The sequence below is a fragment of the Balaenoptera ricei genome, chromosome 3 (genome assembly GCF_028023285.1).
Source record: "Balaenoptera ricei isolate mBalRic1 chromosome 3, mBalRic1.hap2, whole genome shotgun sequence".
Taxonomy (NCBI): domain Eukaryota; kingdom Metazoa; phylum Chordata; class Mammalia; order Artiodactyla; family Balaenopteridae; genus Balaenoptera; species Balaenoptera ricei.
The window spans coordinates 85,661,989-85,687,871 of NC_082641.1; positions in this window are offsets into that span (position 1 = coordinate 85,661,989).

A 25,883-nucleotide genomic window follows, 5' to 3' on the forward strand; every position below is an offset into this window, starting at 1 on the left:
TGGGGTGGAACTTGAGGTTCTGCATTTCTAATAAGCTCCTAGATGTCGTAGAGGCCACTGCAGTGGAAGGAACTTGAAGTAGTAAAAACTCACTGCGTGCTGGATGTCAGAAATCGAAAGAATACATTCCCCAGATTTCTTTGCAGCTTGGATTTGGATTGTGGCTCAGCTTCGCATTAAGCAAACATGTAGCAGGATATTTGGAGGGAATTTCTGAGGTGGGGAATATTCCTATTCTTTAGCCAATTCTTGTGCTAGTAATTTCTTTCATGGCATGGGATATTCCTTTTGCTGGTAAGGATTGTGGCTGAAGTAGTGTGTTAATTGGATTCAACAGTTTGGAAGGTAGTTTCCTGGTCCCCAGGTATCGCAGGGGCAACGTGGTTTGGAAACTAATAGTTGGATCCCCAAATTCCTGATTCTTCAGTTTCTAATTGTATTAGATAGAGCAGCTCCCTTAAGGGCAAGTTCTGGTGTATGGTTCTTGGAGTCAATATTGGAGGCAGAGCCTAGAGTCTTCTTTCCAGTCCTTACATAACCTGGCAAATTGGTAATTCTCCATGTTCAATACCTTTCAATATAAACTAGCAAAAACATTTGTTATATGACAAGTTAAAGAGTATATATAAATACCTTATTAGGGTACAAAAAAAGGAAGGACTATATGAAGAAGCGGAAGGACAAAAGGAATAGTTCTAATAGCAATTGAATGACATGAGCTCCTTTGGAGACTGAGCATTCTTCTTCTTGTGGGCTTCCTATTACCTTTCCAAAGAGCATGGCCAGGCTGCATAACATGAGGCAGCATGTTGTGATAACAAGAGTGATGATACGGTGTTCAGGAAATCTAGATTCTTGTCCTGGTTTAACAGTTACAAACATCTGTGCGGACCAGGATGCTGGCACAATGATGAAAACAGATTGTATGGGAACATCTAAATAAGTAGATATTCTGCAGTCCTTTGCAAGAATGAGGACCCAGTCCTGGCAGATCTGACAATTTTTTAAAGATACAAACTCACATCCTAATTTAAATGCTTACAATTATTGTTTTACCAAATATTATGTTGGCTAAATAGAATATATTTCCCAGGATACATTCACAATCATTTGGAAACTTCATTGGTAATCTTGTAAATTACTATTTCACATACTTGAGCCTCAGTGCATTCCCATGTATATCAAGTAAATAAAGCCTATTGTACAGTAAGAAATTAATACAGGATGATTACCATTGCTATTCTTAGCTGTCTGTACTTTCTTAGAAATATGGAAAACCTTGAAAGGATAAGGTGCACGTGATATACAATTAGTCAGGTTATGTAAATATGAAGCATTAGTTTAGCCAAAAATTCTGTTTTATAAGCAAAGTAAATGTCAGAAACACTGTAAAGTAGGTTGCAGAACTACTCAAGACAGGTTTATGTTGCCTTTGATTTGTGGAGTAAAGAAGACTCATAACTCTCCTCTAATGAGCAGCAAATAGGTTCCATATTTTTAACACTTATGCTCATATGATCAAAAACATGTCCTGAATAGTGCTTGCCTATGTAAACTATGGTTTTATAGTGTATACTCAGCAGAGGATAGGCAGTGCATAAATTAAAACCTTATCTACAACTTATGCACAGCTAACCTAGTTGACTCATTATAGATTAATTACTGATAAAAATTAGTTTATCACATTCTTCCTTTAATTGGATAAAAATCATGGCAAAGATGAGACTAATCTAAGCTAAAAAAAGAAATACATTAACCAGTGTAATTAAGTATTGGCAGACTTTGAATTAAAAATTAGTATTCTTCCAAAACAATTAATTTTCATTTTATTTCAACTGCATTAATAATACAAACAATAAAACGGAACTAAAATAAACATACCAGAGATAGATTTGAATATACATTTCTAATCTTAAAAATGAATTTGCATTTTCGTAAGTTTTTCAACAAAGGCAGGAATTCAGTTTTACTTTTCTCTTACGTTTATTTCAGTTTCACCTTGATTCCACTAGTTGTGGAATGCAATTAGTTCGTCATTCTTTAACAAAAAAAATTTTTTTAACATCTTTATTGGAGTATAATTACTTTACAATGGTGTGTTAGTTTCTGCTTTATAACAAAGTGAATCAGTTATACATATACATATGTCCCCATATCTCTTTCCTCTTGCGTCTCCCTCCCTCCCACTCTCCCTATCTCACCCCTCTAGGTGGTCACAAAGCACCCAGCTTATCTCCCTGTGCTATGCGGCTGCTTCCCACTAGCTAGCTATTTTACGTTTGGTAGTGTGTATATGTCCATGCCACTCTCTCACTTTATCCCAACTTACCCTTCCCCCTCCCCATATCCTCAAGTCCATTCTCTAGTAGGTCTGTGTCTTGATTCCCCTCTTGCCCCTAGGTTCTTCATGACTTTTTTTTTTTTTTTTTTAGATTCCGTATATATGTTAGTATACAGTATTTCTTTTTCTCTTTCTGACTTACTTCACTCTGTATGACAGATTCTAACTCCATCCACCTCACTACAAATAACTCAATTTCGTTTCTTTTTATGGCTGAGTAATATTCCATTGTATATATGTGCCACATCTTCTTTATCCATTCATCTGTTGATGGACACTTAGGTTGCTTCCATGTCCTGGCTATTGTAAATAGAGCTGCAATGAACATTTTGGTACATGTCTCTTTTTTACTTAGGGTTTTCTCGGAGTATATGCCCAGTAGTGGGATTGCTGGGTCGTATGGTAGTTCTATTTTTAGTTTTTTAAGGTTTTTTAAGGAACCTCCATACTGTTCTCCATAGTGGCTGTATCAATTTACATTCCCACCAACAGTGCAAGAGTGTTCCCTTTTCTCCACACCCTCTCCAGCATTTATTGTTTGTAGATTTTTTGATGATGGCCATTCTGACTGGTGTGAGATGATATCACATTGTAGTTTTGATTTGCATTTCTCTAATGATTAATGATGTTGAGCATTCTTTCATGTGTTTGTTGGCAATCTGTATATCTTCATTGGAGAAATGTCTGTTTAGGTCTTCTGCCCATTTTTGGATTGGGTTTTTTTTTTTTTTTGATATTGAGCTGCATGAGCTGCTTGTAAATTTTGGAGATTAATCCTTTGTCAGTTGCTTCATTTGCAAATATTCTCTCCCATTCTGAGGGTTGTCTTTTGGTCTTGTTTATGGTTTCCTTTGCTGTGCAAAAGCTTTTAAGTTTCATTAGGTCCCATTTGTTTATTTCTGTTTGTATTTCCATTTCTCCAGGAGGTGGGTCAAAACGGATCTTGCTGTGATTTATGTCATAGAGTGTTCTACCTATGTTTTCCTCTAAGAGTTGTATAGTGTTTGGCCTTACATTTAGGTCTTTAATCCATTTTGAGTTTATTTTTGTGTGTGGTGTTCTAGTTGCATTCTTTTACATGTACCTGTCCAGTTTTCCCAGAACTACTTATTGAAGAGGCTGTCTTTTCTCCACTGTATATTCTTGCCTCCTTTATCAAAGATAAGGTGACCATATGTGCGTGGGTTTATCTCTGGGCTTTCTATCCTGTTCCATTGATCTGTATTTCTGTTTTTGTGCCAGTACCATACTGTCTTGATTACTGTAGCTTTGTAGCATAGTCTGAAGTCCGGGAGCCTGATTCCTCCAGCTCTGTTTTTCTTTCTCAAGATTGCTTTGGCTATTTGGGGTCTTTTGTGTTTCCATACAAATTGTGAAATTTTTTGTTCTAGTTCTGTGAAAAATGCCAGTGGTAGTTTGATAGGGATTGCATTGAATCTGTAGATTGCTTTGGGTAGTATAGTCATTTTCACAATGTTGATTCTTCCAATCCAAAAACATGGTATAGCTCTCCATCTGTTTGTGTCATCTTTGATTTCTTTCATCAGTGTCTTGTAGTTTTCTGCATACAGGTCTTTTGTCTCCCTAGGCAGGTTTATTCCAAGGTATTTTATTCTTTTTGTTGCAGTGGTAAATGGGAGTGTTTCCTTAATTTCCCTTTCAGATTTTTTGTTGTTAGTGTATAGGAATGCAAGAGATTTCTGTGCATTAATTTTGTATCCTGCTACTTTACCAAATTCATTGATTAGCTCTAGTAGTTTTCTGGTGGCAGTTTTAGGATTCTCTGTGTATAGTATCATGTCATCTGCAAACAGTGACAGCTTTACTTCTTCTTTTCTGATTTGGATTCCTTTTATTCCTTTTTCTTCTCTGATTGCTGTGGCTAACACTTCCAAAACTATGTTGAATAATAGTGGTGAGAGTGGGCAACCTTGTCTTGTTCCTGATCTTAGTGGAAATGGTTTCAGTTTTTCACCATTGAGGATGATGTTTGCTGTGGGTTTGTCATATATGGCCTTTATTATGTTGAGGCAAGTTCCCTCTATGCCTACTTTTTGGAGGGTTTTTATCATAAATGGGTGTTGAATTTTGTCGAAAGCTTTCTCTGCATCTGTTGAGATGATCATATGGTTTTTCTCCTTCAATTTGTTAGTATGGTGTATCACATTGATTGATTTGCGTATATTGAAGAATCCTTGCATTCCTGGGATAAACCCCACTTGATCATGGTTTATGATCCTTTTCATGTGCTGTTGGATTCTGTTTGCTAGTATTTTGTTGAGGATTTTTGCATCTATGTTCATCAGTGATATTGACCTGTAGTTTTCTTTCTTTGTGACATCTTTGTCTGGTTTTGGTATCAGGGTGATGGTGGCCTCATAGAATGAGTTTGGGAGTGTTCCTCCCTCTGCTATATTTTGGAAGAGCACAAATAGGTTTTTTAAATTTAACACCTTTTAAAATTTGTTTCTATCATTTGACTCTTGCCTGTTGAAATTTATTATATCAAAATATTACAGTTATGTATTTTATAATCAGTTGTATATATGCACATATTTACATGCACATGCATGCTCTATGAACATATTCATTGCATATACCACATCTATAACACTTTTTTGAGCTTTAAAAGGTTAGGAATTCATGCCCATAGTAAGCTCCATTTATCTATTTAGAGATAAAAGTTATTTTCTTTTATTAGTTTCCTAAGGTGGAAACTCAGATAATTGATTTTAGATCTTTTTTATTTTCTAATATACATTCAATGCAATAATTTCCCTCTGTGTGTTAGTTTCAAGACGCAGACTTAGAGAATGGGCATGTGGACACAGGAGGGGAAGGGGAGGGTGGGATGAATTGGGAGATTAGGACTGACATATATACACTACCATGTTTAAAATAGATAGCTAGTGGGAACCTGCTGTATAGCACAGGAAGCTCAGCTCTGTGCTCTGTGATGACCTAGATGGGTGGGATGGGGGGGAGATGAGAGGGAGGTCCAAGAGGGAAGGGATATAGGTATACATATAGCTTATTCACTTTGTTGTACAGCAGAAACTAACACAACACTGTAAAGCAATTATACTTCAATTAAAAAAAAAAAAACTGTGAGCTAAAAAAAATATTTCTATATTTCTCTTGAGATTTCTACTTTGACCCATCCATGTGTTATTTAGAAGTGTTTGGTTTAATCTCTATGTTTTCTGGGACTTTATAGTTATCCTTCTGTTACTGATTTCCTATTTAATCCCATTGTGTTCTGAGAGCAGATATTGTATTACCATTCTTTTTAATTTGTTAGAGTATGTTTCATGAATGTGGTCTGTCTTTGCAAACGTTCCATGTGTGCTTGAGAAGAGTGTGTATTCTGCTGTTCTTGGATAAAATGGTCTATAAATATTCACTATATCCAGTTGATTAATGGTGTCGAATTCAACTAAGTCCTTACTGATCTTTTGCCTACTGGATCTGCTCATTTCTGATAGAAGGATACTGATGTCTCTAACAATGATAGCAGATTCATCTATTTCTCTTTGCAATTCTATCAGGTTTTGCCTGAAATAGTTAAAAATGAAAGTATTCATTTTACCTTCATTATTTTCTTTTTCAAATCTTTTCTTTTCTTTATGTAGATCTGAGTTTACGACCTATATTATATCCTTACCTCTAAAGAACTTCTTTTAATATTTATTGCAAGGCAGGTCTATGGGAAGCAGAGTCCCTCAATTTTTGTTTGTCTGAGAATATCTTTATTTTTCCTTCACTTTTGAAGCAAAATTTTGCAGGGTAGAAAATTCTAGGTTGGTGTTTTGTTGTTTTTCCTCAACACTTCATATTTTACTCCACTCTCTTCTTGCTTACATGGTTTCTGAGAAGTCTCATGTGATTCTTATCTTTGTTCTTTGGTAAGCTGTTTTTCTCCTCTGGCTTTTTTTCAGGATTTTTTTTTTTATCTTTGATTTTCTGTGGTTTGAAAATAATTTCTCTAGGTGTAGTTGTTTTGGCATTTATCCTTCTTGATATTCTCTGAGCTTACTGAATTTGTGGTTTGGTGTCTGACATTAATTTGAGGAAGTTCTCAGCCATTTCTATTTCAAAAATTTATTGTATCCATTTCTCTTTTCTTCTTCTTCTGGTATTCTCTTTACATGTTATGTTATATCTTTCATTCCATAGTTCTTAGATATTCTGTTCTGTTTTTTTCAGTCTTTATTTTCTTTGCCTTCTAGTTTGGGTATATCCTATTAATATATTCTCTAGCTCAGAGATTCTTTTCTCTGCCATGTCCATTCTACTAAAAAGAGTATTAAAGTCATTCTTAATTTCTATTACAGTGATTTTGATCTCTAGCCTTTCTTTTTGGTTCTTTCTTAGGATTTCCATCTCCCTGCTTACCTTACCCTTCTGTTCTTGCATGCTCTCCACCGTAACCATTAGAGCCCTTAGCATGTTCTTTGTAGTTGTTTTAAATTCCCAGTCTGATAATACTAACATCTCTGCCATATCTGTTTCTGATGCTTGATCTGTTTCTTCAAATTGTGCTTTTTGTCTTTTGGTATGCCTTGTAAGTTTTTCTTGATAGCAGACATGATGTACTGGGTAAAAGTTACTGCTGTAAATAGGCCTTAATAATGTGGTAAGTGAGGTGTGGGCAGAGGGGAAGTGTTCTATAGTCCTACAATTAGGTCTAAGTTTTTTAGTGAGTCTGTGCCTCTGGACTTGTGAACTTCACGAGAGTTTCTCAGTTTTTTTTCTCCCCTCTTAGGCAGAACAGGATGGCTAGAATGAGCTGCAGTTAGGTATTTTCCTTCTCCCAGGAGGAGAGCTAGAGCCAGCTGGAGTTGGTTATTTCCTTTTTTTCAGCTGTTAGGCTCTGATACTACCCCAGCAGGTTAAGGTCTGGTTAGTCAGTTTCCCCTGAGGGTGGGTCTTGTTAAGAGGAACAAAGTGCTTTGGAGTATTTCAAAATTGTTCATTTTCCTCTCCTCTTGCTTAAAGCCTCAGGGGATTTTTCTCTAATATTTACTTTGAGAACCTACCTGGTTGAACTCCTGGAGGTAAATCTCCCAATATTGTGGGGGCCCACTTATGACTGTGTCATCTGGAGTTTTCAACTTTCCACGTTGTTCACACTTAACTTCCAGCAACTCTTCCAATACAGTTCAAGTTTTTCTACTCCGGCACTGGTTCCTCTTTTGAGTCTCCCTCGGGTAAACCATAGCTCGCTGTATTTGTCTGTTTGTCTCTCCTTTCCTGGGACCAGTGGTTTACCCTTTGTCTTTTTAGCCTTTGACTTGTTGTTGGGAAAGAGTGGTGACTTCCAAGCCCCTTACATTCAGAGCCAGAAACTGGATGTCTGGCTCTATGTTTTAATTTTTACAACAGTCATTTCCAATTTACCAAAAATGTATTAATTTTATCTTAATAGATAATTATGGAATGTGATATACAGTAGTATATCATCTTTTTCATTTATGTTTATACATGTGTGGATATAAAATTTGCAATTACAATACATTATTACAAAGAATTACAATATATCATTCAACCTTTCCTTAGTAGTACTTTTTTAGTTATACACAGGTTTTTAAAAAATTTATTGTACTTCTCTTGCATTAGGGACATAATGAGAAAAACAAAAATAACAAGACAGGGCAATACATCCAAAATATTTAAGTATAGAGATTTAACTTTATAATAGTGCTTTATGGAAAGGAATATAATAACTTATTTGAAAAATATTCTATGAAAATATGCAGTAAAACATGTAATGAGAGTGTTAATTATAGGAGAATGCTATTTGTAATACAACCGATTCACCTCTCAGGTTGAAAATGTCATTGCCGTCATATTTGCTGCTTCTAGGGAGGCCTTATTTAACTCAGTTATCCTATGAGCTTTGAGAATTTTAGCTAAAAACTAACAGTGATATTATGAATAGGTTATTCTGTGGCGGTATGGACATTGGGGTATAAATAGGCCATAGAATATAAAACTCTCTTTCTCTGGAAACCTTCCATTAGATCAAGGGTATCAGTGGGAATTCTGTGCATTTTGGAAGCATGAAATTTTATGGTTGCAACCTGCCATATTCTAAGAAAGAAGAGAAGTGCCCTTTAAAAGAGTCTGACAAATCATCAAGTGCTATTAAAACAATAAATCGCCAACCTGTAGTCTTTGAACATTTCTTTTAGCCAGCCTTACACTCAGGCCATTCTTTTTCTTATAACTTTTTTGGCTGTTTATCTTCATGGTACACCAAAGACCCATATATGAGACATTTGAGTATTGCCATGTGATGAGTGTATTCACCAAATACTTCATTGTCAATTGCAATATTCTCAATGGAAATTCAAGTTTGGCCTTTCTGTTGACTAAAAGAAAACTTTTATTATAACAAGTACATTTAGGTGTGCTTTAAAAAAAAAACTTTTGAAACAATGAAAAATAGACATCTTGTTAGAAAGAGAACATTGCCCATACTTCATTAAAAGGTATATAAATATTTATAAATAGTTGTAACATAAGGTAGATATTTTATCATAAAACTGTGTCTTGCTTAGACTATGGATTTTTTCACAACAAGATTCCCCAAAAAAAGTGCTTCACAGTCCCAACCTATTATTTTAGCCAAAATAATTGCTTGTTCTAGCTTCTGTAAAATTTAATTTAATATACAAGATCTTTTTCTCTTTTTCTTTTCATAACTTCATTTGATAAAGCCTAATTTCTTTGCTCTGAAGCTCCTTTGCTCTCCTGTTAATTTTAAGTTCATTTTCCCTGAGCTTCCTCTACTGTTGAGAGAACCATATTGTACACAATTATTCTTCAAAATAGATAGGGTCAGCCATTGTTTCATTTGTTACCATGGGTATGAATGCTGATAACTGACTTCTCTCATTGTTGCAACCAAGAACCTAGATGGCTAAGGAAATCTGAATGCTGCAATGGATTGTGAAGAAAATTTAGCTTAAAATTCACTGCCACATTTTTAGAAGTAAATGTTTTAATAGGGATTAATGAATTCTTATATATTTGAGATGTTAAAGTCAAAGCAAATCCACAGAAAGAGGTGTGTGTGGCTTATGCACAACATTTCTGAAACACATGTGGGTTTTACATGACAGTATGTTCAGTACTAAACAGCTGTATGAAGTGGTTGCCCATATGTGTGTGTGTGTGTGTGTGTGTGTATGTATGTATGTAGTGAAAATAACAATACTCTGCTTGAAAAAATTTGGAACTAATCCTTTTAGTTCTTGAAACAGTTTGGAACTAACCCCTTTAGTTCTAGACACCCTGATTTATAAGAATTTAAGAGAGATATTGGCAAACTTTGGCTTATTTCAAGGAAAAATCGTTAGAATGGTAATTTGGAATCATGTCATGTGAGATATGTTTCCATGGAACTGAGATATTTAGCCTGCAGTGAACTAGATCCAGGAAGATTGTCTTTAAATATTTAAAAGGATGACATCATGAAAAGTGATTGGACTTACCTTGTATGTTGCCAAGGCTTAGATCTAGAAATGAAAGAATAGAGTGTTACAAAGATAAATGTAAACTTCATATAATTTCATGTGTATGATTCTATCTATCTATCTATCTATCTATCTATCTATCTATCTATCTGTCTATCTCTGAACTATATAATAGGCACTTGTGTTATAAAGTAAATCAATAAATAAAACAAAAGGTCCTTCTCTTAAAGTGCATATTCTAGAGGAATTCAGAATCCATTGGTAATTGTATGAGGTGATCAGTTCTAAGAAAAAACAAATATATCCAAACATGGAAAATCATCATCCCATATATTCAAACAGATTATAAAGTCCTCTGGACAATATTTTATATTTATACTGAATTGTTGCTTACTAACCCAGCATCATCACTACCAACTTTTAAGGGCTCCTCTCAATTACAGAAGTGTTGGGAGCCACATTTCCCATAACTTCCTTCCCTTTATGGTTTGAGCTTAAAATCTTCCAAGAAAAACCCATTATTTTCCAGAGGTTGCAGCAGCCATACTTACGGGATGACTCAAGATACTTGCTTCTTCAGGTTGAACCCTTGTGAATCACCTGCTTTGCTGCTGTAGACTGTTATTTTTGTCAAAGCTTATTAGCACTGAGATGTTCACTAACAAGCTAAGATTCCTTTCTGACCTTCACTCCCCCAGCTTTTTCAATGACAATAAATACTTTTTCCCATGTATTAAAATATTTGGCATTTCTAATTAATAGAAAATCTTTTAAATGAACACAGACTGATATACATCTCTAGCTACCAGAAATTATTTAAGGGAAAACAGTCTTCAAAAACGAAAATCTATAATTGGCTTTCTATTCTGATTAGATTTGAAGTTAGTAATGGCCTCTTTGACACTGGAGTGAAACAGTCATGGACCTGTACTTCATTTGCCAGTTCTAACCCAGATTACCATGAAAGGCACAAGGACCACTTCAGCAATGACCTTGAAATACTGTCACAGTTACACAGTGTAACACTCCCAGTCTTCCTCAAGGGAATCTGAACCCATTTGCCAGGATGAATTTCTTTGGGGGAAAGGAAAAATCAAAAACTTTTCAGGGATTTCTTGGCACTGACTCTGAACCGAAATTAATTCCTTGGAACCAGAAACACTGCTCTGGCCCACCAGTAGAAGTAGGGGCTATTGGTAGTGATATAACAAATTGAGATTTTGTCTTGGTCAATTTTATAGTGTGCCTGATAGGTCACGTAACTTACTCTGTGGTTTTTATCCAGTTCTTAGATGCACAATATGAACAAATAAATTCTACAACTGTCATAATTCCCACATTAGTTCCATGATAAATGAAGTGTGGACTATGGGGATGAAAAACGCTAAGCTCAAGTCCCTGGAACTCCCTCTTCCTACCAAAACAGTATACCAAAAATAATACCGCATCCTGGAAGACCTGCAGAGAGTGATGTCACAATCAAAGACCTAAAAGATGCAAGGGTAGATATTACATCCACATTCTCGGTCAAACACCTATTTGGCCAGAGCAAAAGAAATACATATCCTGAAGAATTAAAGTAGGTTTTCAGAATCTTCTTCCAATTGCGTCTGTATTCCAGATGTGGTTTCTTTACAGGAGCAAATTAATACCTCTAATAGTACTTGGTATTCTTCTATTAATCTTGAGTATGCTGTCTTTTTTGTGTTTTTTCATTAACCTTAGAGCAGAGCTATGTTACTGCCCCACATCTGTCATGATCTAGTTGTTACAGATATTGATTACCTTTCCATTACTCAGTCTTACTCTGATCCACTGTATTGATGACCTCATGCTGAATGGACTTGGTGAGCTAGAAAAATAAAATACCTTAGAAACCTTGTTACTATTTATGTGTGCCAGAGGGTAGGCAATATAATCTCCCAAGGTTTAAGGGCTTATCACCTCAGCTAAATTTATAACAGTCTAGTGGTCCACATCATGTTGAGATTACATGACAATTAAAGACAAATATGTTGCAACTTGTACCCTCTAAAAATAAAAAAGGGAAATGATACTTGGTGAGTTGTTTTGAATTCTGGAAGCAACTTGTACCACACATGTGAGTGTGTGCTCTAGTTCATTTACTGAGCAACTTTATAGGAGAAAGAAATGGCATTAATGGAAGTCTACACTGCCACAAACGATCCTGCCACTTGGTCATGTGGTCTTGCAAATCCAGTCGTACTAGAAATGTTTATGACTGATAGAGATGATGTATGAGATGTCTAGAATCTCCAATATGAAAATTAACATGTACTTTCTTAGAGTTTTGGAAAAATTTATGCCCTCTTCACTCTTTTCTTTTTGATAACAGTCCCAAAAGATAATTGGAATCCTTCACCAACAAACATCATGGTATTGTGCATCCCAAGATGCTCTTCACATTGTCTGACCCACCAAATCATAAAGTTGGGCATGCAAAAACGTATATAAATATCATGTGAGAGTAATTAAGATAACTTTAGAACAGATTCTAGAGTCAAAAGTAGTTTGCATGAGATATGGCTCAAATTTCACTCACTCACTTCTTCCCCATCCCCCACCTATAGCCATGTGGGCGATTACCTTTCTCCAGTGGACAAAGACATAAGTGGAAAGACAATACTTGGAGTAGTTTTCAGATAATTCCACATGGTATTTTGGCAACATTCAGGAGATGATCGCTGAAGAAGTATAACTTCTTAGTAGGGAAGGAATGTATTCCCAGGGAAAAGGAATTAAGGCATTGCATCTGGTCATTCATTTTGCTTGGAGGATAAGTGCTCAGAGATATGGATCTATGCTGATTTGTGAGCAGTTGATAGTAGTTTGGCTGATTGGTCGGGGACTTGAAGGAGAATAATTGAAAAATTGAAGATTTGGGTTAAAAATATGCACATGGTCTCTTGAAAGATAGAGTATAATTACATCCATGTCTCGTGTAAACATTCACCAGAAGAAATCCATTGCCGAGGAAGTTTTTAATAATCAGATGGACAAAAATAACATCTTCTGTGTATATCAGTCAGTTTCTTCCTCCACCATCCAGTTCTTGAATAACTGGCTTATGAATAAGCTGTCATTGTAACAAAGGTTAATGTTATACGTGATCACACCAGTACGTTCTTATTCTCACCAAGGATATCCTGGCTGCAACTATTAGAGAGTTTAACAAGTAAACAACAAGAACAAAAACTGCCAGTAGTAAAGATCGGTGCTGAACTTTTTATATGACAGAATTTTCCAAGGGATAGTAACTAGCTAGTCCACTTGGAGAATAGAGTCCTATAAAGAATTCGGTCAGTTATAGCATGGCTAGACTGTGGTTTTATGTTAATTTTAATTTGATAGGAAAGTGCAATACTAAAAGACACCCCAGAGGATGTCCTGTCCACATACAAGTAGGATAATATTTGTGTAGACATTTCGGGACCCAATAGAGGCAGGACCTATTGATTCAGACCCTTCTGGGTACCCCTCTCGGTAAATAATAATGATAAATGCAGATGCTGAGAGCAATGAGAACATGGAATGGATGGTGAAAAGAGGAAAATATAAACCTAAACACAATCACATATTGCCGAGTCTAATATTGTAATAGCCATGAATATTTTCTTGCTTACCTGACAAGTATATATTTGTAAATAATCAAATGATTTTTCCCTTCCTTATTACCCTCCTACCTAATATCGAGTTGAAGTAACAGTGGGTAAACTGTATATGTTAAAATATGAAGAGGGACTGTGATTTAGAACTCAGAGATCAATAAAGATGCATTTTGGGAAAAAGAAGGTAGGTCTTTTGTTTTACTAAGAATAGCTGAATCATATTAGGAATAGTACTGCCTTTTCTTAAAAGATTAGATATGATTAAAAGGGGGGTGTGCGTGGATGCTAAATTGGCAGAGGGTGGACTGTTTTGGATTGCATGGTTTAAGTAACATCTCTTCTCTGTCACAGAGGAGGAGATAGGAACGATATGTACCAAAATCCCCTTCTCTCTATGGTTTCCAGGTTGACATTTTTAATAAGCATCATTCCTATATGTGTCTACACTAATATATTTGATATTTGATAAATACACTTGAATATATATTGCAAGTATTTTATTAAATCGTGCATATCATAAAATACATACTGTTTATAGTTTTTCGGATTTCTATAAGTGCTATTTTTGAAAGGTATCTCATGTAGTCCTTTCTTCATCTCAACAATATTTTATGTCTATCTTTCTTGAGGTATGTATATCTAGTTTGTTGCTTCCTACTACTGCATAGTCGTCTATGTTATGTATCCACCGTATATCGCTTCCCTTTTCTTCTATTGATGGGACTTAGATCTATGTTCTAACTTACTGCTATTGCAAATAATTCCATAATAAACATCCTCACACATCTTACATGGAAAAAATATAAAAATATTTCTCTGTAACATTAACAAAAATTACTGTGTCATATGGCATAACTCGAACTGCATTCTGCCTTTCTTCTCTTAAACTTCTCCTCTGCAGAGTCTGAAAGCTATAGACTATGTTTCCCAGAATCTTGTGCAGTTAGAGTCTTAGATATGCATTAAGTTCTGCCAGTTACAAGCACTCAGGTGAGATTTGGAAGGTGTGACTAAGCCAGAAGACAACTTCCTGCCTCTTTTGTCTGTTTTCTGCTGACACACTATGTAGGTTGTTTTTTCTTTGGGGCTCTACTTTATCAATAAAAAAAAAAGGAATAAGCTAGACATTGTCTAATATTCTAGTGCTTCTAAATTTTTTTCTGGTTATTGTGAATGTGAAAGTGGATTTTTTTACAGTGTATAGAGACTTTGTACAATGAGTTTGGAATCAAACTGGGCATTTCTAAAGTCCTATAGTATAGCATTGCCTTGAAAAACCAGGGCCTGTCTGGTTGTAGATTTAGAAATCTCATTTGTCAACATTTGTGTAATGGTGGATTAATCACTTGGGGGAAAAGTTATATTAAACAAGCTCTCAGAAACTAATACATTAAAATCAGAATGCCAGTGCATTAAAGTAGGTCATATAACATGATACTTAGGCTCACAGTCACTCCCTCTAGCCAAAGTTGTATGGGAAGTGAAATTAAAATCAGAATATTGTTTCATAATAGAAAATCATAACAAGGGTTGGAGGTAAGTTGTACAATCTTTATGGTTAATGCCATCAAACCATGAACATTGGTTGTATCCATCTCCTTTATACTGATAGATCTCCTATATAGCCTAGAGACTTATTTTCACAAGTCTGGTCACTTTCTACCCTGGTCAGTGATGGACGCACAACCAATTTTTTCTGATTAGAATGCTAGACTTTTATAAATCATGTGCAAATCTTCTTACTTTGATAATGTGTTCTATCTTGTAAAATAATAACTTTCATATACATACTAAGACATCAGATTTTTTTAGTTAAAATCATGATTCAAACAGAATCTTTATGACTCGAAAGACCTTAAAGAGTATAGTCAGTTTCCCTTAATTGATATTGGATGTTCATTCCTGTTATGCGCTTGGAAATGTGCCAGCAAAGTGTAGGTGTTTAAATAATATTTGTTCAATGACTGAACTTATGGTTCCCCCCCCCCCTTTTTTTTAGCCAGATTACTGACTTTATCACTAACATATGGATATAGGCTAGTTTCATTCTTTAAGAGTAGTTTTAACTTTAGATGTCTGGATAATTTCTAGTAGCTCCATGTGCCATATTAAAATGAGATTTTACTTCGGTAATATATAAGGCAATGGAATTAAAATAAATGGTGTGCAACATTATTAAAAATAAAATTGATTAACACTTTATAGTTTTAAGACTAATTATGCATATATAAAATGACTTGAAGACACATTATATTTACATAGCTAAATTAGCTGAGGTAATATAATATTAAATTATTTTAATGCATCTCTTCTAACATTTAATACCATTTATATAAATGATTTTTCTAAAATTCTAGAATAGATATTTAATCCACAACATTGAATGGAATTGTAAATAAAATAAGACCCTTAAAGGCCTTAAGAGCTAAACAGGTAATGATGCTCCATTTTTCTCCTCTCCTCTCTGTATTAGAAAATACAAAAGTTTCTTATATGTATGCTGAAATTAAGATTACTTCCTTACACATATTGTATTTGGAACAATATAGATAATGTATCAAAGCTGAATTTCTCTCAGTTTTGCATTCCCATGCTTTACTGATGCCAGAAGCATGGGTTTAATACCCCTAAGTGGTACTTTAGTAAGGAATTCTGAGTACTTTATTGAGTGATTCTCAATTTATGGGGAAAAAAGTTGGCTCTATTAAGTATTTACACATGTTCTGATTTTGTGACATATTTCTCATGAAAAGCTGTTATACCCTCTCCTTCTTTCCATGTCCCTTTATGGTTACAGTGCGTGTGTGTGTATGTGTGCGCACGCATACGTGCGTGTGTTGGTTTCTTCCTCTTTTTTTATTAAGAAGTTTCAATTTGCCTCTTTTTTTTTATAATCTCATTTTTGAGTACTCTCCATGGTACAAGCATCTATCAAAGACTTTTAAATGCCTCATTTTTCTGAAATAAAGTCTATTAGACTTTCTGGGGGCAGTATTTTTAGTTCATTATCTTTTTAAATATTTGACCTTTCACAGCTTATAGATATCATCTACTGGATGTTTTAGACCAGCTGATCAATTAAGATAAAGTGATAGCATACTAGGACAGATAAGCATATATTAAGTCTTTAGAATTTGTATGCTACCAGTATCAGGTAAGAAAAAAGATTGTATTATCTAACACTACATTACCTACATTCGTACAATTAAGTCAAGATAATCATTTACATATTTTTGCATGTCTTTATTCTAGAAAAAATGTAACATTTCTTAAGAAGTTGTTGGTGGAGTCTATTTGCCCTGCCATAAATAAATAAATAAATAAATATTTACTTGCCAAGAAAACAAGATAAAAAATCATGTTGGTGTTAGAAATTCACAGTAGCAAAAATATCAGGTGAAATGGATCAGACGATAATTTTAATTCTGGCTTTATTGCCTTCATTCATTCCTTCCCACCTTTAACAAATTACCTAAATTAAACCCCTCAGAATAAATTCATTAGGATTAGCAACAATAGTTCTAGTGCTTATATTGGGTTATAATGAAATGTATATGATTTCTAAGAAAATAATGTTTTTAGATATTTCATGATTCATTATTTAATGTTATTATATAATTGAATATTTTTTCCTCAATAAGTAATAATGTTTTAGATCAGTTGCTCTCCATGGAAAATGCCTTTTATAATTAATAAATTTTAAGAGTGGTTTTCAGAGTCTCTTCTTTCTCTGTCTTCCATCTACACATTTATTGAAAAGAGGTAAGATATGTATAATGCAAATTAACTTCACACTACACTAGAGCTGTTAAGCCAGGTATTCTAATTCTTTTCCAATTCAAATGCTTTCTAAAGCTTAAAGTTATTACTGGTAATGAGTAATTTAATTTACTTAATTTAATTAAACTATATTTAATTCAGTTACACGAAGACATTCCAGGAGACTTTGAAAATACATATGATGATAATATCCATGGATTTAAGAAAAATATTGTGCTACAAATATGCTTCATTATATTGTAGAATCTCTGAAGGATAATGATTCTTGAATCCTGAATGAAATTTTCTAAAAGATGATGATTAAAAACAAATCATAAAACAAACAATGAAGGGTAAAATTAACATATAAAATATGATTTTAGATTGAGAAAGAAAACCTGGATGACACTTAAAGCTCACTGCAAAACAGTATCAATAAAGCACAAGAGAAACATTTTTTTCTCCAAATGAATCAATTAAAAGTCAGAAAAAAATCTAAAACAAAAACTCAAGGAAGTCAGTGTCTGCCTCCTTTCTTCTAATTTCGTCCCTATGAATTATGCATGGTGGAAACAATACCATGTGAAAGTTTCTATTAGGTTCTACTATGTAGTGTTTTTTTGACACACATTATTACCAAAGCTTATCCATATGCATGGAGACAAAAATTTATAATGGCTTTTCATTCTTAACTAAAGCTTAGACATTGAATTTCTCAGAGGCAGGGAACACTGGGGCCACTTATGAATAGTGTGCTGTGTGGTGGCTATGGGGGCCAAAGCACAGAGTGCAGGCAGCCCATTCTCCAGACATTGAGCTGCTTGGTTCCACTCCATCTACTAAAGGCATTTTATACCCAAAGGCTTTAGGGGCACTCTCTTGATGAGTTCACAGAGTGAACAATCAAAGCCTTCACTATGTGTTTTAAAAGCAGAATCTCCTTTTCCAAACTTTCCCATGTCTATTCACTTCCTGTTCTTATTGATTTTTGGACTTTTTTTCCCACCCCTTGTACAATTATTTAGTGTCTGCCCTGCCTTTTCATGTATTTACTTTGTTCCCTCATATGCTACACTATGCATTCCTCTTTTTTTTTTCTGTTATTTAAGTATCCTGTTCTCACCAAATTGTATTTTTCATCTTACTTTCTTTGTTTTCCTTATTCTATGTCTTCTCATTCCTCTTTATTCTTACAATAAAGTTCTTATCTTATTTTCAAAATCTATTGAGCAAAATATACTCTTTGTTCATGGTGTCTTTATAAAAGTGCTAACAATTACTTTCTTCAAATAAAATGATAAAAAAGATACCTGTTCCTCTATGGTCTCTGACATAGAGGAGTGGATTTAGGAAGATCATAAACTAGAGAAGTGAAATAGCAGAGGAAAAAAGTGCTTAGTAGAAAAAAAATGAACAGACACAAGATGGAAATAGGACAATTCTGGGCAATATTCCAGAGGTAATAATGGGTAGATATAGAAATGTACTTGGGAGGGGAGACTAGAGGTCAGAATGAAAATTGAGTTCAAGTTTTCTGACCTTGGGTGCAAAATGAATGACTGTATGAGGAAACAGGTACAAACAAGAGAAACAGTTTAGGGAACAAAGGCAAATTTATTTAAATATTTAGACATGAAGATCAAAATTATTAAACTAAGGAAATTTCCAAAGAATGGGAATTTAATACATTAGAAACAAAATAATATTATCATCCAGCATTCTGTGGTGATAAAATAAAAATTAGGATAAGAGGAAAATAATTTGTTTATGGAAATACAACTATCTCTGGATCGTTTGGAAGAAGTGCTTAACTATAGAATCTATTCCACTATGATATAACCTCAGGTCACTATCTAATCATAAAAATGGCTTTGTATTACACAATCATTGTAAATCACAGGCAAAGAGAAAATGGAGATTGATTCTTCAGACCCTGAAAAGATACTGAGATTCTCTAACACTTAAAGGAAACAGGAAGATCATTGATATCAACACAGACTATAGGTCATTGACACTTCTGTATAGAAAGCAGAATAACCACTCAAAATTACACTTTATTCTAATGATACCATTCATATATTGGAAAACAAATATAAATTTCTTAAACTTGACTCATAAAGGCTCATGCTTAGGGAGATGTGCTAGTCACCACAGGAAATTAAATTTTCATTGGAGACCTATGGCATACTGTTCTCTTTTATCCTAATTATTACTTTTCTATTAAATTAGATAAAAATCACTCCTGGGTCCATATAATTGATGTTTCTATCATATAATGTACAATTTTCTCACTTAAGCTGCCTAGTTTTACATTTCTTCAACTTTTTTTCAGATTTCAATAATTACATGTAGGAACTTTCTGGAAACAATCCACATGTGCAATGACAATTTCACACACACACACACACACACATTCACAGATTGGATTCAATATTCTAGAATAATGAGTATCATGTGACTCTTTAAGCCCTTCGAATAATTTTGTCCTACAGATAATATGTAAGAATAGAAATTCATAGAGAAAAATGCAAGGACAATATTACCTTTTCAAGAAATATTGAAGAAGCTAGTCCTTTATTCTTTTATGTTCCAGGTTTGGTGCTTAAGATAAAAGTACAGAGAACACATGAAAAGCCCTGACTTACAGGAATCTTACAGTTTTAGAAGGAGACAGTTATATAAATAAATAATTTAGATTCAATATAAAAAAATGATAGAATAGCAACATAGACAACATGCTCTAACCACAGAGAGGCCAGCTAACTCTGGTGACTCAGGGATGTCATCATAAAGAAAAGTAGGTTTACTATGTTTATTATGTAAACAGTTTATTGAGATATAGTTAACATGCTAACAATTAATCCATTTAAAGTTTTTCCTATGTTCACAGAGTTATGAAATCATCACCAGAATACAATTTTAGAAAGTTTTCATCATGCCATGATAAAATACTATACACATTAGGAGTCATTCTCCACCCACCCCACCTCCTCACCCTAAGCAAACACATATATACTTTCTGCCTCTATATATTCACCTATTTGGGCTATTTCATACAAATGGAAATGTGAACAAGTGGTCTTTTGTTATTGTTTCTTTCAGTTATAACATTTTTGAGGTTCATACATGTTGTACCATGTATTAATGCTTCCCTTTTCATAGCCAAGTAATATTACATTGCACAAATATATCACATTTTATTAATTTATTTATCGGTTGATGGAGATTTGGGTTGTTTTCTCTGTTGGACTATTAAGAATAATGCTGAGGAGACCTTCAAGATGGCAGAGGAGTAAGACGTGGAGATCACTTTCCTCCCCACAAATACATCAAAAATACATCTACATGTGGAACATCTCCTACAGAACACTTACTGAATACTGGCAGAAGACCTCAGACTTCCCAAAAGGCAAGAAACTCCCCATGTACCTGGGTAGGGAAAAAGAAAAAAGAAAAAACAGAGACAAAAGAATAGAGATGGGACCTGCACCTCTGGGAGGGAGCTGTGAAGGAGGAAAAGTTTCCACACACCAGGAAGCCCCTTCACTGGCAGAGACGGGGTTGTTGCGGGGGGGTGGAAGCTTCAGAGCCATGGAGGAGAGTGCAGCAACAGGGGTGCAGAGGGCAAATCAGAGAGATTCCCGCACAGAGGATCGGTGCCAACCAGCACTCACCAGCCTGAGAGGCTTGTCTGCTTACCTGCCAGGGCAGGTGGGGGCTGGGAGCTGAGGCTCGGGCCTCAGAGGTCAGATCCCAGGGAGAGGACTGGGGTTGGCTGCATGAACACAGCCTGAAGAGGGCTAGTGCGCCACAGCTAGCCGGGAGGGAGTCTGGGAAAAAGTCTGGGCCTGCCTAAAAGGCAAGAGACCAGTGTTTCGGCGGCACGTGGAGAGGGCATTCCTTCCCTGTCTGCCCACAGAAGGCAGATCACTGCCTAAATGAGCTTCAGAAATGGGCACAAGCCATGGCTATCAGCTCAGACCCCAGAGATGGGCATGAAATGCTAATGCTGCTGCTGCAGCCACAAAGAATCCTGTGTGCAAGCACAGGTCACTATCCACACGCTGCTGGCCCGGGCGCCTGTGCAGCCTGCCACTGCCAGGACCCTGTGATCCAGGGACAACTTCCCTGGGAGAACATACGGTGCACCTCAGGCTGTTGCAGCATCACGCTGGCCTCTGCCACTGCAGGCTCACACTGCATTCCAATTATAACTACCATACCCCTCTCTACCCCTGGCATGAGTGAGCAAGAACCCCCTAATCAACTGCTGCTTTAACCCCCTCCTGTCTGGGTGAGGAACAGATGACTGAGGGTGACCTACACGCAGAGGTAGCTCCAGAACCAAAGCTGAACACCAGGAGCTTTGTGAAAAAAGAAGAGAAAGGGAAATTTCTCCGTGCAGCCTCAGGAGCAATGGATTGAATCCCCACAGGCAACTTGATGTACCCTGCATCTGTGGAATACCTGAATAGGCAATGAATCATCCCAAAATTGAGGCAGTAGACTTTGGGAGCAACTCTAGACTTGGGGGTTTGCTGTCTGCAACTGACATGTTTCTGATTTTTATGTTTATGTTAGTATAGTTTTTAGTGATTGTTATCATTGATGGATTTGTTTATTGCTTTGGTTGCTCTTTTCTATTTTTTTATTATTATTATTTTTAAAAATTTTTTATTTTAATAATTTTATTTTTTTTAATTTATTTTTTAATTTATTTTTTTCTCCCTTTTCTTCTGAGCCATGTGGCTGACAGGGTCTTGGTCCTCCGGCCGGGTGTCAGGCCTATGCCTCTGAGGTGAGAGAGCCAAGTTCAGGACATTGGTCCACCAGAGACCTCCCAGCCCCATGAAATATCAATTGGCAAGAGATCTCTCAGAGATCTCTGTCTCAATGCTAAGACCGAGCTCCATACAATGGCGAGCAGGCTCCGGTGCTAGATGTCCCATGCCAAACAACTAGCAAGACAGGAACACAACCCCACTGATTAGCAGAGAGGCTGCCTAAAATCATACTAAGTTCACAGACACCCAAAAACACACCACCAGACATGGCCCTGCCACCAGAAAGACAAGATCCAGTCCCACCCACCAGAACATAGGCACCAGTCCCCTCCACCAGGAAACCTACACAAACCACTAAACCAACCTTACCCACTGGGGGCAGACACCAAAAACAATGGGAACTACGAACCTGCAGCCTGTGAAAAGGAGACCCCAAACACTGTAAGTTAAGCAAAATGAGAAGACAGAGAAATACGCAGCAGATGAAGAAGCAAGGTAAAAGCCCACCAGACCAAACAAATGAAGAGGAAATAGGCAGTCTACCTAAAAAGAATTCAGAGGAATGATAGTAAAGATGATCTAAAATCTTGGAAATAGAATGGAGAAAATACAAGAAATGTTTACTAAGGATCTAGAAGAACTAAAGAGCAAACAAACAATGATGAACAACAAAATAAATGAAATTAAAAATTCTCTAGAAGGAATCAATAGCAGAATAACTGAGGCAGAAGGATGGATAAGTGACCTGGAAGATAAAATACTGGAAATAACTACCACAGAGCAGAATAAAGAAAAAAAGAATGAAAAGAATTGAGGAGAGTCTCAGAGACCACTGGGACAACATTAATCACACCAACATTCGAATTATAAGGGTCCCAGAAGAAGAAGAGAAAAAGGGTCTGAGAAAATATTTGAAGAGATTATAGTTGAAAACTTCCCTAACATGGGAAAAGAAATAGTCAAGTCCAGGAAGCACAGAGAGTCCCATACAGGATAAATCCAAGGAGAAACACACCAAGACACATATTAATCAAACTATCAAAAATTAAATACAAAGAGAAAATATTAAAAGCAGCAAGGGAAAAGCAACAAATAACATACAAGGGAACCCCCATAAGGTTAACAGCTGATCTTTCAGCAGAAACCCTGCAAGCCAGAATGGAGTGGCAGGACATATTTAAAGTGATGAAAGGGAAAAACGTACAACCAAGGTTACTCCACCCAACAAGGATCTCATTCAGATTCGACAGAGAAATTAAAACCTTTACAGACAAGCAAAAGTTAAGAGAATTCAGCATCACCAAACTAGCTTTACAACAAATGCTAAAGGAACTTCTCTAGGCAGGAAATACAAGAGAAGGAAAAGACCTACAAAAACAAACTCAAAACAATTAAGAAAATGGTAATAGGAACATATGTATTGATAATTACCTTAAATGTAAATGGATTAAATGCTCAAATCGAAAGACATAGACTGGCTGAATGGATACAAAAACAAGACCTGTATATATGCTGTCTACAAGACACCCAGTTCAGACTGAAGAACACATACAGACTGAAAGTGAGGGGATGGAAAAAGATATTCCATGCAAATGGAAATCAAAAGAAAGCTGGAGTTGCATTCTCATATCAGGCAAAATAGACTTTAAAATAAAGACTATTACAAGAGACAAAGAAGGACACTACATAATGATCAAGAGATCAATCCAAGAAAAAGATATAACAACTGTAAATATTTATGCACCCAACATAGGAGCACCTCAATACATAAGGCAAATGCTAACAGCCATAAAAGGGGAAATTGACAGTAACACAAACATAGTAGGGGACTTTAACACCCCACTTTCACCAATGGACAGATATCCCAAGATGAAAATAAATAAGGAAACACAAGCTTTAAATGACACATTAAACAAGATGGACTTAATTGATATTTACAGGATATTCCATGCAAAAACAACAGAAAACACTTTCTTCTCAAGTGCTTATGGAACATTCTCCAGGATAGATCATATCTTGGGTCACAAATCAAGCCTTGATAAATTTAAGAAAATTGAAATTGTATCAAGTATCTTTTCTGACCACAACGCTATGAGACTAGATATCAATTACAGGGGAAAAAAACTGTAAAAAATACAAACACATGGAGGCTAAACAATACACTACTAAATAACGAAGAGATCGCTGAAGAAATCAAAGAGGAAATCAAAAAATACCTAGAAACAAATGACAATGAAAACATGACAACCCAAAACCTATGGGATGCAGCAAAAGCAGTTCTAAGAGGGAAGATTTTAGAAATAAAATCCTACCTCAAGAAACAAGAAAAATCTCAAATAAACAACCTAACTTTACACCTAAAGCAATTAGAGGAAGAAAAACAAACAAACAAAAAACCCCAAAGTTAGCAGAAGGAAAGAATTCATAAAGATCAGATCAGAAATAAATGAAAAAGAAATGGAGAAAACAGTAGCAAAGATAAATAAAACTAAAAGGTAATTCTTTGAGAAGATAAACAAAATTGATAAAGTACTAGCCAGACTCATCAAGAAAAAAAAGAAGACTCAAATCAACAGAATTAGTAATGAAAAAGAAGTAACAACTGATACTGCAGAAATACAAAGGATCCTGAGAGATTACTACAAGCAACTGTATGCCAATAAAATGGACAATCTGGAAGAAATGGACAAATTCTTAGAAAAGCACAACCTTCCAAGACTGAACCAGGAAGAAATGGAAAATATAAACAGACCAATCACAAGCACTGAAATGGAAACTGTGATTAAAAATCTTCCAACAAAGAAAAGCCCAGGACCAGATGACTTCACAAGCAAATTCTATCAAACATTTAGAGAAGAGCTAACACCTATCGTTCTCAAACTCTTCCAAAATATAGCAGAGGGCGGAATACTCCCAAACTCATTCTGCGAGGCCACCATCACCCTGATACCAAAACCAGACAAAGATGTCACAAAAAAAGAAAACTACAGGTCAATATCACTGGTGAACATAGATGCAAAAATCCTCAACAAACTATTAGCAAACAGAATCCAAGAGCACATTAAAAGGATCATAAACCATGATCAAGTGGGATTTATCCTAGGAATGCAAGGATTCTTCAGTATACGCAAATCAGTCAATGTGATATACCATATTAACAAACTGAAGGATAAAAATCATATGATAATATCAGTAGATGCAGAAAAAGCTTTTGACAAAATTCAACACCCATTTAAGATAAAAACTCTCCAGAAAGTAGGCATAGAGGAAACTTACCTCAACATAATAAAGGCCCTATGTGACAAACCCACAGCCCACATCATTCTCAATGGTGAAAAACTGAAACCATTTCCTATAAGATCAGGAATAAGACAAGGTTGCCCACGCTCACCATTATTATTCAAGATAGTTTTAGAAGTTTTAGCCACAGCAGTCAGAGAAGAAAAAGAAATAAAAGGAATACAAATTGGAAAAGAAGTAAAGCTGTCACTGTTTGCAGAGGACATGATACTCTACATAAAGAATGCTAAAGAAGCTACAAGAAAACTACTAGAGCTAATTGATGAATTTGGTAAAGTAGCAGGACACCAAATTAATGCACAGAAATCTCTTGCATTCCTATACACTAACAACGAAAAATCTGAAAGAGAAATTAAGGAAACACTCCCATTTACCACTGCAACAAAACGAATAAAGTACCTTGGAATAAACCTGCCTAGGGAGACAAAAGACCTGTATGCAGAAAACTACAAGACACTGATGAAAGAAATCAAAGATGATACAAACAGATGGAGAGCTATACCATGTTTTTGGATTGGAAGAATCAACATTGTGAAAATGACTATACTACGCAAAGCAATCTACAGATTCAATGCAATCCCTATCAAGC